This window comes from Cavia porcellus, unplaced genomic scaffold (assembly GCF_034190915.1).
Source record: "Cavia porcellus strain 051 isolate PalLab524CR breed Dunkin Hartley unplaced genomic scaffold, mCavPor4.1 scaffold_28, whole genome shotgun sequence".
NCBI lineage: Eukaryota > Metazoa > Chordata > Mammalia > Rodentia > Caviidae > Cavia > Cavia porcellus.
Genome location: NW_026947511.1, coordinates 11,505,961 through 11,522,815, shown reverse-complemented (window position 1 = coordinate 11,522,815; position 16,855 = coordinate 11,505,961). Strand labels below are relative to the sequence as shown.

The 16,855-nt window shown below is 37.4% G+C and overlaps 1 protein-coding gene across 4 annotated transcripts in view; it reads right to left on the bottom strand.

The window, feature by feature from the left end:
- Sgms1 (sphingomyelin synthase 1) overlaps positions 1-16,855 on the bottom strand; it is a 279,814-nt gene that overhangs the window by 239,364 nt on the left and 23,595 nt on the right. For all 4 annotated transcript variants that reach the window (XM_013156809.3, XM_003473559.4, XM_013156811.3 and 1 more), the window contains exon 2: positions 8,019-8,112. The gene's annotated coding sequence lies outside the window, so the exon portion shown is untranslated. The remainder of the gene's footprint in view (positions 1-8,018; positions 8,113-16,855) is intronic.

Below are 16,855 nucleotides of genomic sequence, written 5' to 3'. Positions count from 1 at the left end.
GGCTGGTGCTCTGGGTGAATGATTTGTGAATGACAAGGTATGTATCGATGATGTGCTTTGAAATTTTACTGTAGTTTTTTTCTTTCTTTTTATGTTTGAATAAAACGGATTTTGAAAAACAAACAAACAACAAAAAGATTTCCAATCACTAATGCAGAGAAATTTCATATGAGTCCCCAGACCAAGAACAATGTGAGAAATGACAGTGAGGGTTATATAGTGGACATGGAGTGATTTTTAACACCTCAGGGTGATTCTAATGGACAGCCAGTTTAACAGCCCCAAGCCTGAGTACTTGCCCATACCAGCTGGCACTACAGTGTAGATGACTGCCAAGACTCTAGCCACCCATCCCTATAATGGCTGTGCTCTTTTTCCTCATCTGGAAAATAATGATGGTGGAGTTGTAGAGAATAAATAGGATAATCAACAAAAGAACTCAAGGCGGTACATTACAAAAAATAAAGTTTGACTCTGTTTTCTTGGAGTCAGGTTGAAGGTAGCAAAGAAACTATTAATATTTAATCTCAGACTACTCAACAAGACAAAAGGCTCCTAAGGAGTTAGAAACAAAGCAAGCAGGATTCAATCTAAGTGTGTATTATGATTCTCACAAGCATTTGCCAAATGCAGAATTTTTTTACAGAATTAGTAGGTAATTTCTTTACTCTCCAAACAGGTATTATTATTTAGAATATAAATGTAATTGTAAAACCAGTATGGGAATCAATACTCAAATACCACCACCTTCACCTAAGAGTCAACAAAAATCTGTGTGATCAAAACAAAAGTAAATTTCGGACTCAGGCTAAAATTACTAAAGATATCCACATGGAAAAAATTTCTTGTCAGAAGAAATTGAAAATGAAAATAAAGACATAGTTCAAATAGGTTCATTCACCCAAGAAATAGCTAAGCACCTCATACCTTCAGGCACAACTGCACTGGGGGAGGAAATAGCACCAGAGTAAAGCAGTGACTTTTACCACAAAGCACAGTTGGTAAATTTTGAATAGCACCATTTTCCTCAAAAGCACTGCAGACACAGTCAAAACTGTGTTTTCTGCTAAGTTTTTCCCTGCTTTTATGGCTGCATATTTTTTGAGTGCATCATGGAATATCGAGAGTAATGCTTTATGCTTCAACTTCAGCGTCCACAGTAAATATAAAGAAACCATTGTCACTGCCCTCAGAAAGTAACATGACCCTCCCTTGAGGTCTGGGTCATGTCAACGTAAGTCCCCAGAATTAAGACTCCTTCATTAAGAATTACAAAACATTCTTAGCAATTGTGGGAAAGTACAGTATCCTTAAAAGGAAAACGGTGAATATTTCTAGACAGAGCTGGCTAAAGGCCCTGGCAGCAGCATTCTGCAACAATCCAAACCTAATGACACCCTCACAGTATACTGACAGGCTCAAATCACCACCCACTGCAAAACTCTGCATTCCTTCTGGAGCTCAGAACACTGAATCTGATTAAGTGATCTGATTAAGTGAGGGCTCTGCATGTGCCTGAATGTTATAACCAAGCATGTTTCTGCCAAAGTGAATTTCTCCAAAGTAATGCTTTCTGAAACATACCTGGCACACACTTCACATAGGAAGCCTAACATCAACTCACAACAACAATATCCACATTACTGTCCTTATACATTTTAATGTTTCCATAAAATAGGTCTGCTTTATAAGGGCTTTTTCATCTCTGCTTCCTTGACTTATTATTAACCGGAACACCCCACAGTTGTACAACAGAGGCAAGTGTGAGGACAGGAAAGAAGTCAGGACCTGACACTTACAGTCCGTTACTCTAGACTTTCTCAACTGTCTACAACAAGGAGGAGACACTGCTCCCTTTCTGGCATGGGATAGACAGCTAACATGCATTAGGTACTGTTCTGAATGCCCTGTAAATATACATTAATTTGATTCTTCCCAAAAGCTTATAAAGTAAATATCTTTATTCTATTGTGTAGTTGAAGAAACTAAAGCACAGAGAGGTTAAATAATTGGCAAAAGCTCATGTAGTAAATAATTGAGCCCAGTCTAGCCCTAGAATACATGTACTGAATTGTTTTATTGTCTCCCTAATATACCTTTCAGGTCAAACAAAAGAATATACTTGAAAATGCTTTGCAAACCATGCTGTTACACTGCAACAGAGTTATAAAAATTATTGCATCCTTCAGTTCCTACTGACTCTCCACATAACTGATTCAATTTATCTCTAGAAGGAACCATTAGCTATTTGTAGGGAGTGGCTAAAGCTGGAAATTGATCACAGGTGCAGGGGTGAGGCAAGGCCATTGCAAAAAACAAGCTGCTCCACTCCAACTCTGCTAGGCAAAGGGGTGTCACATGACACTAACCTGCAAAACTGTATAAATAAACATGTTGCAGTGATTGAGCAGTTCCTTTTCCTCTCAGCCGGACAGGGGGCTCCACCTGACCTCAGCTTTCTGTATGTTTCTTATTTCTCCATCCTCTCACCATCATTCCCCTTGGGAACTTCAAGGGCTGCACTGAACACAGCAGCTACTGTCCACCAATCTGTTTCCTCTTTAGCTAAAGATATGTTGCCTTCATGCTCTAGGAATGAAGCATATCAATAAAAACAGGACGGTGATCTTAGACACACACTGTCCCAGCCCACTAAGCATATGGCCAATCATTATCAGGTAAGTTGTTTGTGTTATCTTGGATGATAACTTTATGATACAACCCTGAAGTTGCTGGAGATAGCCACTTACAGGCCACAAACGTAGACCCAAGGTGGATTCTTATGGCATGTGGTTAATTCACAAACAAGCTCCTCCTGAGCAGATCCATCCCTAGATTTTCAATTACCTGCACCGATAATTTTTTTCCACTTAACGTAAACTGGATTATCTGTCACTTGCAAACCAGAGAATCATCCTAATACTCTTTCTGAAACACAATTTGCTCTATCAAGCTATACTTATCTGCACTTTAGTACTTTCCCCTTTCTGAAAATAAAACTTGACACTGATTAAGTAGTTTTAATTAGATGGCCATGACAAATCAACATTTCTGCAGCTAGTTGACAAGGTAACTTAATATGATGTAGAACAGAAAAGCTACTTTTTATAATGCCAGAGCAAATGTGACTGCGTATCATCAAATTTGTTTCAGAAAACGTACTTTTAATCAAAAGACTTGAAGTTATAGTTAATAGCTTTGTAAGGAAAAATAACTGCGATACTTATTTTCTCTTGGTCTTCTCAATTCTCAGGCTTTCCTAAATGCATATTTAAGACACTATAAATACTTACTAAAACGGGCTCGGGGTATAGCTCAGTGGTAGAATACCTGCCTACATGCATAAAGTGTGGGTTCAATCCCAGGCACTGAAAAATAAATAGATTGAAATTTTTAAAAATTTTAAACACAAAATAATGTGAATAGATAATGTCTTAGTCTGTCTCCTATTGCTATAAAATACTTGATACTTGGTGATTTGTTAAAAAAAAAAAAAAAAAGGGATTTAGTGTCAGAGATTTAGCTCAGTGGCATAAGTACCTACCTGGCAAGTGCACAGTCTTGAGTTTGACCCCTGGTACCAGGAAAAAAAAAAAAAACAACAACAACAAGAAAAGGGATTTATCTAGCTCATAGTTCCAAGGTTTAAAAGCATGACTCAAGAGCATGGCATACACATTTGCTCAGCTCTAGTGAGGGCTTCAAGGAAGATAGCATTCTAATGGTGACAGCACGTGCAAAAGTGGTAAATGACATAGGCAAAAAAAGGATTTAGGAGCAAGACTTCGGCCAACAACCCCTGGAATTAACTGCAAGTGTTCAAGAACTACATTAGTCCTTCTGAGGACTGTACCCTCACTGACTAATCACCATGCACTAGGCTCCACCTCTTGGAGGTCCCGTACCTCTCAACTCTCACACTGAGGACTAAGCACATAAACCTTTGGGTAGTAAACCATATCTGAACCACAGCAAACACAAACATTTCTCCAAAAGAAAATTAACTACATTAAATTTCATTTGTCAAGTCTGGCAACAAAACAAACCAGTATTTTAACATTCATTAAAATACTCCATCAACTAACACTCATCTGTGTTTCTTTCAGGAGTCTTCGTTTCAAAGGAAAACACTGCTGGTCATCCAGATCGTTGCCTCAAAAGGTAGCAGTCAGCATTCCATTTCATGTCTGATGGTTCTTAAAGTGACATACATACTAGACTTCCTACATTTTTACAGCTTTGAATTACAGGACCCAATTGAATAACTGCAACTTCAACATGCAATTAAATGACCAGTCTCCCTTCCTAAAAGATCTCTTGGGTTGAAAAAGCCAGCTTTGTGACTACAATGGGAGCCACTGATACAATTTACCTATGCTTCTGTGGGTGGTCTGACAGTAGTCTTGGAGTGAGAATGGTCACTTACTCAAAGTGTCCACATATAAAACACATATAGATACACATAAAAATGATAACTGGATCAAAAAGATGTTTAAAAACTAAATTGTTAGAAATGTTTGTATGTTTTCTACGTTAATTAAAATGCTTTCTGCGGACGATCAAAACGAAAGTCTATTTTACAATCTTGAGTAAGAAAATAGATAAGCACACCAACAAAGATGGATTTGTTACACTACATTCCAAACTTGACTGTGTTGGTTAGCTGTTCTTCCTGTTGATGTTTACTATTTATTACTAAAGTAGCTTAAGATGATAGGTCTACTTGGCTTATTTTGATAAGGCACTTTAAAAGCCTCTTAGGGTTGCCAACCATAAACAATTAGGACCTGGAAAACTGTAGTAATTGATATATATGTCACACCACAGACTCCTCATAACTGAAGTAACCATTAAATTACATAGAATAAATGTTTACCTAATACATAAAACTAATAAAGATACCTGAAACATTAATTTTAAATTTAGGAATTGGCAATTTTATTTCCGTATTATACTTTTGCTTTGATTCACAAAAAAACACAATCCTACAAAGGAATTAAAGTCATAGAAACCTCATTAACATATTGGGAATATTCTGATTATCATCATTTTATATCTCAAATCCAAAAACACTCCAAATATGAATGGATGGATGGATGGATGGATGGGCAGATGAATGGATGGAGGCATTAACATGAATTTATATAATGGGCTGAGATTATTATGAATGTAAACTATCCCCTTTCTTTCATGAAGTAAAATAGGAGTTGACAAATTTTGAAAAAGACCAGATGGTTACATATATTAGGCCTTGTGGGCCATATGATCATGTTGCAATTACTGAATCCTGGTGTCTTTGGCAACCACTCAAGTCTAAGTGTACAATATGTAAACAATGATCATGACTATTTGAATAAAACTTTATTTACAACAACAGAGTTTGCCTTTGATAACACCCAAATCCTATGGAGATTACCTTTTTATACGGAACCTTCAATTCCCTAAATATGAGAAATTGGTTGACTTACTAAACTCAGCTAGACATATTTTGCTAGGCCAAAATTTGGCTAATGGATATATGTTCAAACTCCACAGTGCCCATCACTTCCTTTTAATTTCACTCCTGCGGGTCAGAACAAGGGTAAAGGTGATTAATCAGTTCTACTGAGCCAGTCATTGAACATCAGCCATAGAGGGCATGCAGATTATAGGGAATACATATCGGTGAAAAACTGGACGATTGGTTCCAAGGGAGGTGGACCACATCCACAAGCACAACGCAGACTCCTCAGGTTCAAACTCATAACTGGCAACTCTTTGCTCTCAACTAAAAACTATTATCAACACCTATGAATTTTAACTGAATGTTAATGAATTGAACGTCTGTGAATATTCATTGATTTCCTGCTGTTTGATCTTTTCTAAAACAGCCTCCCCCACAGGGCTACACAGAGAGTAACAAGAGCAGAGGAGGATATAGAAGACAGGTACCAGCAAGGAACAAAGTAAAATGGGGCAAAATGAGTCAAGAAGAGAGCATTAGGACTTCATACAGGACTAAAGAAACCACACACAGAACTCCCATGTGCGTCTCTGTCTTCTATCAAATGTTATGACTTCATATCATTGCAGAAGCTGGGCATAAGTTCAACAACCCAAGGCCACCTCTACTGTGACCAAAGTAAAGCTAAAACCTTGGCTTATCTCCATTTTGGCTGTACAGTGCCTGTGATAATAAATCCCCCCAAATTACCTGCATCTAGTAGAACTCCTAAATTGTGATTTTCTCATGGAATGCTGTACAGCAATGAAGATAAACTATCTATAACTATATGCTGCTTAATGAGAACAGCCAGGCACAAGAAGTACAATCTGCACTATACATTGTATGTATATATGCACACACATAAAAGAAAAACGGGCAAAACTAATTTATGCCTATAATTTTCCACTCAGGAAGCAGAATAGTGTGTAGAAGGAGGGATGAAGTCGTATAGATTTCTGGATTTCTTAATCCAGGTGCTGGTTACATGGATGTATTCAATTTATAGCATTATATTGAAGTATATATTTATATATATTTTCTGTAGGTATGTTCTACTTTTTCATAAAGTTTTTAAAACTTACTCCCTATGTATATAATCCTGAACACAGCAGGCTCAAAAAAGCTTTCCTTAATCCATTCTTCAAAGGCACTTTGCCTTAGGTGTGGTCTCTACTTATTCCTCTTTTCAAAGCACAATAAACAGTGAAGAACCAAAAGGCAACCTAGATCCTTCCAACAGTCCTACAACTCCAGACATAGCTCACTCTGAGTATATCTTTCAAGAACCTTTACCATATTAACCTTTTGTTCAAATCTCAAAAATAACAGTGTAAGAAGCTACCCACCACCCTAAATGGCACACTTCAATAGAATTCTTTTAAATTATGCTCAAAATGGATAACCCTAATTCCTAAATGACCAGAAAGAAATACTGAGATATGTAGGGACCACTTGAGACAACTGAAATTGGAATACAGAACAGTCCACAGCTGCCCTGCAAGAACCATAGATAACTGATACCATAATCATAGCCAAGCACATACCAGATTTTATGCAGAACCGCAATTCAAGTAGTCAGATTACAGAGTTGGAAAGTATTTTTAATCTCCCTAATGTTAATATATTAACCTCAACTTCACACTGCCAATCAATCTTTTCACATTCTTCTACAAGCTTAAATTGTTTCACAAAAAATCAGTTGAGACATTTGATCACAGTAGATCGCAGAGACTGGCATACTTGATGTCACCCAGGACTAGGGTGAGGATAGTAATCAGGTCCACTGACTTAATGTAAAACATCAGCACAGACAGAAGCTGGGCAGATGACAAGCATGGGGGAAGCACAGCAACCCGCTCAGCACAGTCCATACCTTCCCAGATGTCGCGCATACCAAGTTCATACTGCCTCTCTGCCCATTACTTAGATCTTTGTTTAGATTTTCTAAATCTTGGTTCTATTTTTGTTACCAATGAAGGGAACAGAATTCAAAGTTACACTCTTTAACAGAAAATTGTTCATAATGATTCTATATCATAGCTTATACATGTTCTGAATGTCTTTCAAGAGAGAATATCATTATTGTTAGGAATACATCCCCCATAAATTTAGGAGAAAATGCCATGATGTCTGCAACTTTCAAATATTTCAGGAAAAAGTACAAACCTACACTTTCTACACTCAGGTGAAATGAAGCAAAATGCTAACAATTATTAAAACTAGATAGTGAATGAATATATGGGAATTTATTATTCTTTCCCTTTTTTGTTCTTTTGCTTAGTTTTGTTGTTTTATTGTGTCCTTATTTGTTTGTTTGTCTTGTTTTTGGACACAGGGTTTCCCTGTGTAGTTCAGGCTGGCCTTGAATTCACTATACAGCCCAGGCTGGCGTGGGACTCCAGATGATCCTCTCCACTCGGCCTCCCAGGCGTGGGATTACAGGCATGCACCACCATGCCCAGCAGCCTTTTTTAATTCTTCTCCGTTTAAAATTGTTTTCATAGTGAAAACCAGTATGCAAATCTTTACTCACTTTCAAGTGAATGGCTGTCTTCTTTCTCCTAATCAAAATGACCAGCAAGGTATGCCCCAGGGCACATTCAGGGATCACTCATGCTGCCTTCACCCTATAGGAAAAACCAAGCAACATATTAGTACCAAGGATTCTTTTTTTTTTATTTTTTTAGTTAACGATACTTTGGTTGATTAAATGTCCTTAATATACAGCAAGCCTCTAGATCAAAATACTGAAATGTAAAAACAGGAGAAAAAAATTATCAAAATTTTCACACATAAAGTGAAAAGAGAAAAAATATGAGAAACAAGTGTTGGCTGCACCCTCTCTAGGAACTTCTAGACAAAGGAATCCCTCAGTAAGTTTCTTTTTTTTTTTTTTCCGGTTGCACATACTTAGGGCATACACAACACAATGCTTTGATATATGTATATATTGTGAAACAATTACCACAGTGAAGCTAATTAATATACTGATTTCCTCACATTACAGTCCATTTTTGTAGTGTTACCACCTCAGATACTCTATCTTTGCAAATGTCAAATATAAAACCTGAGTCATTAACTACAGTCACCATGCCATACTTTAGGTCTTTATGCATTAGAATTTTACCTGAGATCACATTTGCCTCAGTGAATTTCTCTTAATTCACAGCAATTTCAAGGCGGTGACACAGTCCAGACATCCACTCAGGGAGGACAATAACCTGGGCTAGACCTTGACCTTGAATTTCTGAGACCATACAGGAGGAAGGCATCCACACATACTCGTATAACCATTCCAAAACTACTACACCACCTCATAGCCTTTTAAGCAAAGCTAACCAGATCTAGCACCTCACATGCTATATAGCAAAGTGGCACCATAGCCGGGCAGTCGTGTTTGTACTATCACTATATTTTTGCTCTGGTGTTGTCAGGTACATTTGATCCTCCACGTAGTCCTGTGAGGTAAGCTGAGGCAGTATGCCAGGGAAGGCAGCTAAGCACCAAAGATGACATATGAGAAGGACATTCAACTACAAAACAACAGAAATGAAGTTTCTACTTATATCTTCAGATTCCTTTGTCTCATTACACGATTGTACCTGTCTTCTCATCTCCCCACAGACATATTTTCCTGAAAACCATCCCTAGAACTAAAAGGCCAAACAACACAATCATGTAAGAGGGGCAGAGGTGGGCATTGAGAGAAGACATTCACAATCACTCTTAAGAGTACCACTAACACTATCATTACCAATTACTATAATTACTACTAGTAATTATACTCCCCTTGTACAGAAAATAACCCTTATGGTATTTTCCCCCTTCTCTTTCTCTCTGTCTGTGTGTGTGTGTGTGTGTGTGTGTGTGTGTGTGTGCGTGTGTGTGTATGTTCCTCCCTTCTTTCTCAAAAAAAAATCACTGTTGGCCAACTAAAGCAAACAACAATAAACAAGCAGCATAATGCACCCCTGGTGATTTTTATCTTAGTTACAATCAGGTGCAGTTATCTCTTGCTGCTAAAGACTTTCATTTTTATAAAATGCAAAAATAAAATATGATATAATGGCTAAATATAAGCTTCAAAAATACACATGAGAGCAGTAACACTATAGTGGAGAATGTAGTGACTCCACATGATAGTCAAAGAGGCTCTTCATTCCCTCATATTCAAGTTCTGCACGCAAGAGGTTTAGAGGTATGGATGCTTAACATGTGTGCATGCTGGCCAACAAAAACCTGAGGAAAGCCAGTCTCTGGATTTCCAGCCTCTGGAAGCACCTATTCCTGGCATCCAATACTGTCTCCTCTACTCATTAACTTGATTAAAAAGTGAGAGCCCTCAGAACTATGTCCTTACTTGAAGGCTGGAATGCCTGTTCCAAGGATGTTGGAATCCACAAAGGAGAGACAGTGTGACTCACTGCCTCACAAACTGGGCCACTTGAGTCCCTAGGAATACTCACTAAGCAGGTTATGCCTGCGGCTACCCAAAACAAAGAGCAAAACACATGATGTACTTTCCAGAAACATCAATCTCATAGTTTGGTGAGGGAAGGTGAAGCAAAGGAATTAATAATTTAAAAGTTTTTCATATGAAACAAATATAGATTATAGAGTACAATGCAATGACTGCATGAATTTTTAAGCTAAAGTGCTATCCTTGCTTCCTTAGGACATTTCTAGCGTTGCTCTTAGGAGTGGGTGTGCAGAGAGAAACATGGATTCTTTTCCCATTAAACATAGTCTTGAGAGAAAGTATGGGCTGGCAGAGAATTTTAACATCACAGTGGCCCTTGTTCTGGAGAACTACCTTCAAAACCAGGAGTCCCAAATTTTGGCCAGCTACAAGAAGAGTGAAGTTTAGGCGCATAGCAGCCCAGTCCACAGCACACGTCCCAGTAATGTATTACTGAGACTCATTAACTCACTGGCCTGCCACAAAACCTGCCGTCCAGGTACCCAGTGTTACATCACTGACATCCCTTTCACTTCATACTGATTGGTAACACATTCAGTGTTTGCAATAATTTCCATTTAAATGGATGTCTGCATCATTATTATAGAAAAGTGAACCTTTGATTTAGACTGTCACTAAATATTTTTATTGATAAATACATATTAAAATGCATAACCATGTTAGCTAGCCTCCAAGATGGCCCCCAGAATGGCCTCACAGAATTCCTGCACGCCCTCACCAGTCCCCTTCTGCACTGAATAGGGCTGGCATATGTGAGCACTACAGTATTTCTTTAAGTCCAAGTGAGACTTCAAAAAAGCTAGGTCAAGAAACTGCAACTTCTACTTCATTATATCTTAGGAGGTAAGCTAGCAACAATGATATGAGAACGTGTAATAACTGAGGCCTCTTCCCCAACCAGCAAGGAACAAACTTCCTGTAAGTCCTGTAAGTGAGCTACCTTGAAACAGATCCTTCAACCTCAATCCTGACTGCGACACCAAGCCTCAGCTGTTCCCACAATCCTGACCCCCACACAGACTACACGACCTTTATTATTAATTTGAAAGTTTTGAGGTAATCTGCTATTCAATAACTAATATAACATGTATCGGCTTAAATAATAAAATAAATCCAGGTACCGAATATCCAATTGGTGTTTCACTATAGTGTTGGGTTTGGTTTTGGGGAGCCCTTTACAGCTCCAGTTTGCATTTCCCTTCCTCATTCTTCACCACAACCCCACCAACCAAGATGCACCACCAGCCTGCATTTTGAGATAACCATTACTCTTGTTCCTCTTTATGGTTTTACTGTATAGTTTTCTCCATATGCTGTTATGTTTTACCTAATTTAAGCCAAATATAAATGAAAACATACTGCATGCATTCTTTTCAGACTTGTTTCTTCCTGTATGATTTTGAGATTCATCCTTATTAACTCAAGTGGCTGTAGTTCAGATTACGCCACCCAAAATAAAAAACCAAATTAAAAAAAATGAGCAAGTGCCAGGGTTTTAGCTCAGCTGCATAAATGCCTGCCTGGCAAACATGAGGTCATGAGTTCAATCCCTGATACAAAATAAATAAATAAATAAATGAGCAAGTGAAATGAATAGAAAATTCATAGAAGTAGTTCAACATCACTGGTCATTAGAGAAATGCAAATTAGAACGCTGAGATTCCATCTGACCCCAGAAAGAAAGGCCATCATCAAGAAATAAAATAACATAAATGCTGGTAATCCAGCTGTATCAGTTCTGGCCATCTTCCCTAAAATGTTAAAGACACCACATTACAGTGATACATATATACCCATGATTGTAACAGCACAATTCACAGTAGCAAAATCTTGAAAATGGCCCATGTGTCCATTAACAGATTAATGAAGAAAATGTGGTATATATGCGCAATGGAATACTACTCACCCATAAAGGATAAATTGGAGTGATCTGTAGAAAAATGGCTGTACCTTAGGGTTATAATGCTAAACAAAATATATCAGGTGAGAAACTTAAATATGATACAGTCATGAATTCTCCTATATGAGAAATCCAAAGTCTAAATAATTTAAAAAGCAAAATAAAATAGATAATAGGAAACATGAAGGTAGACTTTTTTCAGATGGGAAGGGTAAATGGGGTACAGAGAGGAAAAACAGGAAGAGAGAAAAAGAAATAAAAAGGACTAAGATGTAATATGTATATATATCAACTCCTCATGATGCATGTATTCATTATGCATGACAAAAATATACTGTACTAATTTTAAAAAGCTCAGCCTTTCTAGTAGGTTTGAATGGTATCTCATTATGGTTTTGACTTGCATTTTAAATGATTAATGACATCAAATACATTTTCATGTGCTCATTTGGACTCACCTTCTGTACACTGTGATATTTGCTGTACTCACTGTTACTATTATCACTCTGTTCTGATGGCTACCATGCCATTTTTTTTTGTTACTCATCTGCAATAGCACTGAAATAGGTGCTATATAGACATACTCATCTCATCCCTACAAAATCTTTGGAGGAATTAGTAGTTTCAGTTTATGGTGGAGAAAACCTCATGTTCTTTTTTTTGGAGACAAAACCTCACTAAATAGTTCAGATTAGCCCTGAACTCACTGTGTAGCCCAAGCTGGCCTTAAACTTGCAGCAATCCTGCTGCCTCAGGCTTCAAAGTGCTGGGACTACAGGCATGTGCCACCTTAGTTGACTTCAAAAGATACTTGAGTAAATACCATGTGCTGTAAGCTGGTTTCTATATACTCATGTACTGCACTAGTGCTGAGATTTGGGGCAAGTTATTTAATCTTTGAAAGTTAATTTTCTCCTCTCTTAAATAGGATCTGCAATATAATATGCCTTCTCTGGAAGGGAAGGTCCCCCCGGCTTTTGGGTGGACTAGGCAAGCACTTTGCCTGGGAATTATACTCTGAGGCTTTATTTTTCAACCTTGACAGACAGTCTCCTTAATTACCCAGACTGGCCTTTATCCTCCTGCTTCAGTGTCCTGAGTAGCTGGGATTATAGGTATGCACCCTACCCAGCTAGGTGAGGGGTTTTAAGGATGCAGGAAACATGCTGAACAGAATGGCTGGCCCATAATATTCACTGAGAAAATACTAGCGCTAGTCGCTCTAATTTTCTTCAAACATCTCAGTGTTCTGAAGCAGTGTTTCTGTGCCTCACAGGTACCTACCCTGGACAGTTGCACCTTGGTGAGTTTTTGCTCTATTCTGAGTCAAACACCAGGTCAAACACATGATTTGGCCTGTCTTCTCCATGCCTGTCTCTTTTCACCAATGGCTTGCATTGCACTGTCCAGAATGATGAACTGGGCAACTTTTGCAAAGCAGACCTACTATGCTGCAGTTGTGGCTGCTCCTTCATTCCTCTTTTAAACACAGAAAGGACCAATTACCATAGTGCTTCCTAGGCGCTCTGCTCCTCAGTTCACATTTCATATGTCAAATATCCAATCTTCAGTACGGCAAAGGGAAGGGGTGCTGTTAAGGAAACTTATCTTTCATAGCAATGCTATACATAGTGTTTCTGGAATTCATTTACTCATTTACCACCAAGTTTCTCCCCATTGGTCAGATAATTTAAGATGATTTCCAAGAAATCTGAACTACTTTGAAAAAATGCTGTTTGAAATCAGTATTAGGATTTTCTAAGGTCACTAATAGAAAAGTTAAATGAGCCAAATGTTTTGAGTTTACTCCAGCTCCAATGTTTGTATTTTAAAAGGTCTAACTTTTACTATCATAAAGGATCGATCTAGTTAATGAAGTTTACAATAGGACAGAGTAAGTCATAATATTATTAAAATCATACGTATAGCCTTTTAAAACCCTTATCAGATAATTCATTTTGAATATGTGTGGCTTTCCATATGGAAACAAGAACGTATTTAAAACCTGTCCCCTGCCTTTTTCTCCTAATTTGCTGGAGCATACTTTCAATCTTTACATTGTTAAGCATACAGTCCAGCCTGTGTCGGTGATTTTAGATAATGATCTCCTTGATCCTCATAGCAACCTTTTGAAGCTGGACTCTGATGTAAACTGCTTGGGATCAAATCCTAGTTCTATGATTTATCAGTGGGATTGCATTGATAACTGTATTGATTATGCACAACATCATTGCTTTGTCTGTATTCTCCATCGGCAAAATGTTCTTACCTCGAAGGCATTAATGATTTCAAAGAGACAAGAACTATCAAGAGAATGATTTGAAATTACCTCATTAAGTGACATTTTGAAGTTACTCTTTCTCTGAAATTTACAATAGTTCTTTCCTTTCTGCTCATTGACGAAGTCTCTCATTATTTGTATTTAATATCAATAGAAATATTTGCTATTACATTTTTGCTAGAAATACAGAGCAAATTATCATAAAATTACTACTGCCACCTAAGAAACTGCATTAACTAAATCTACAGAAGTCATTTGTTTTAATTAGAAAATTCTTACGAATCTTCTTTGCAAAATTACTACAAATAAAATAATTATAGTAAATAAAAATTTCATCCTAATCTTATAGGTGAAAACATAATACAACCATCTCTGTTTTAAGAAACAGAGATGATTTACTCTCCTGCTTTAATCTTAAATTTGGCCAACTTCATGTGAGTTCATTTTTCCCCATTTGAGATGACAGCAATAGGGTAAGGATTTAGTATGTGAATCCATTAGAAAGAAAAGTGTTTCTGGAATTACCATAGGTGTACAAGTCAAATTTGGCTTATGCACGTGGGCACTGTATGGGTTTGGTTGAGGCTGAATCGTTATTCTAACATACTATATCCTGTGTCTAGACCAGCTGTCTAGGTCACTGCTTTGGAGTACTATTTTTTGCAGTAGTGATATTACAATAAGGAAAGGCCTTTTGTTGGCTGAGAGCTTTCCTTGTAATGAGCAAAACAAGCTTATTTAGAGAGAGACTGGAAAGGCACCTGAAGAGTCAATTGCATATTACTACTTGGGAAAAAATTCGACATTACTTAGGGATGTTAAATATGTACAATCCTAAGCCCGCTCTCTTCTCATAGGTACATACCCTACAGAAACTTCTGTCTGTGTGTTACTGGGAACAAGCACTAACATATAAAAGGCAGCATTATTCAAACTAGCAAGAAACCTGAAAAATCCCTAGAGGGTCCTCAGCAGTAGATTAGAACTGGAAACTGTGAGCATGTTTGCAAAATGAGAACTCATAGGGTGGTTGAAAAATAAATGAATAAAACATAATATGATGTCATTAAATCCTTCAGGGCAATTCCTAGAAAGGGAAAGCCTAGGTTGAATGGAATTTCTAGTTTTAGTTTTTTGAGGAAATTCCAGACTAATTTCCATAGTAGTTGTACTCATTCATTACCTATGGTAATTCCAGTGGCCTTGAAATCATTTTGTAGCCCAGACCAGTCTGGAACTCACAGCAATTATCCTGCCTTAGCCTTCTGAGTGCTTGATTATAGGTGTGCACCACACCAGGCCTTAGCATTTGTTTTTTGAGTCTGTGATGACAGCCATTCTTTCTGGAAGAAAATGAAATCTCAGTGTTGTTTTGATTTGCATTTCTCTAATGGCCAAAGATGCTGAATATTTTTTCATATATATATATATATATATATATATATATGCACACATATATATTCTTTATATGTTTTAGCTATTAGTCCTCTGTCCAAGGCAAAACTTTTTTCCCATTCTGAAGATTATCACTTCACTCTGTATTTGGTTGTTTTTTATTTTGTTTTGTTTTGGTATTGGGGATCAAACTCATGACCTCATGCTTGCCAGGCAGGCACTGTGATGCTGAGCTAAATCTCCAGCCCTATTGGTTGTTTCTTTTGTTGTGCAGAAACTTTTTAATTTGCTATAAGTCCCATGTGTTGATTCTTATACAGTTGGAGTTTTGTTCAGTCTTTGCCTATGCCTATGTGTTGAGCTTTATCTATTTTATTTTCTAGCATATTGTTTCTTTTTTAATATCTAGGTCTCTGAAACATTTTAATTTTATTTTAGTACGAAATGAGAGAAATATGGGTATAGTTTCACACAATGGTTCAACTTTAAAATATCAAATGCTGGCAAAACTTCAGATCCTCCAGGACCCTCACACTTCACTGGTGGGAATACAATGGATGAATGGGTGAACAAACTGTGGTATATCCACTCCACAGAATACCAAACAGTTCTATGAACAAACCACTGATACATACAACAAAATGGACGATTCTCAGTTAACTGATTCTAAGTGGAAGAAGCTAGTCTAAAAAAGTTATAGCCTTTATAATTCAACTTATATGCTATCCTGGAAAAGGTAAAGCTATATAACGAGAGAAAACAGATCAGTGTTAGCAAAAGTTCAGGCAAAGAGGAGGTTTGACTACAAATAGGCAGCACTAGATAATCTGAAAGGCAATGAAACAGTCCCATAAGCTGTTTGTGGTGGTGGTTACATGAATGTATGCACTGAAACTCATAAATCTTTGCCATGAACTAAGAGCTTTTATTCCTGAAAAACGTGTATGTTGAAACCCTAATCCCAAATGTCATGATATTTGAAGGTCATTAGGTTACAATGGGAATGATAAAATATAATTCTAAGTCCTTTAAGAAAAAGACATATATGAAGATGGTAAGAAGATCTCAGTTTGTGAACCAGGAGCAGAACCTTCACCAGAACCCAATCGTGCAAGCTGCACCCTCATCTTGGACTTCCAGCCAACTCAGTCGTAAAAGACAGATGTTCAGTTAAACCACCCTGCCTACTATATTCTTGGTACAGCAGCATAAATCAAAACATACCTTTATACCCTCCAAAAGTAAATTTTACTACTGGCAAATTTTTTACATTGAAAAAAAATAACACTTAAAAAGCAGGAAAAAAGCTGAGCG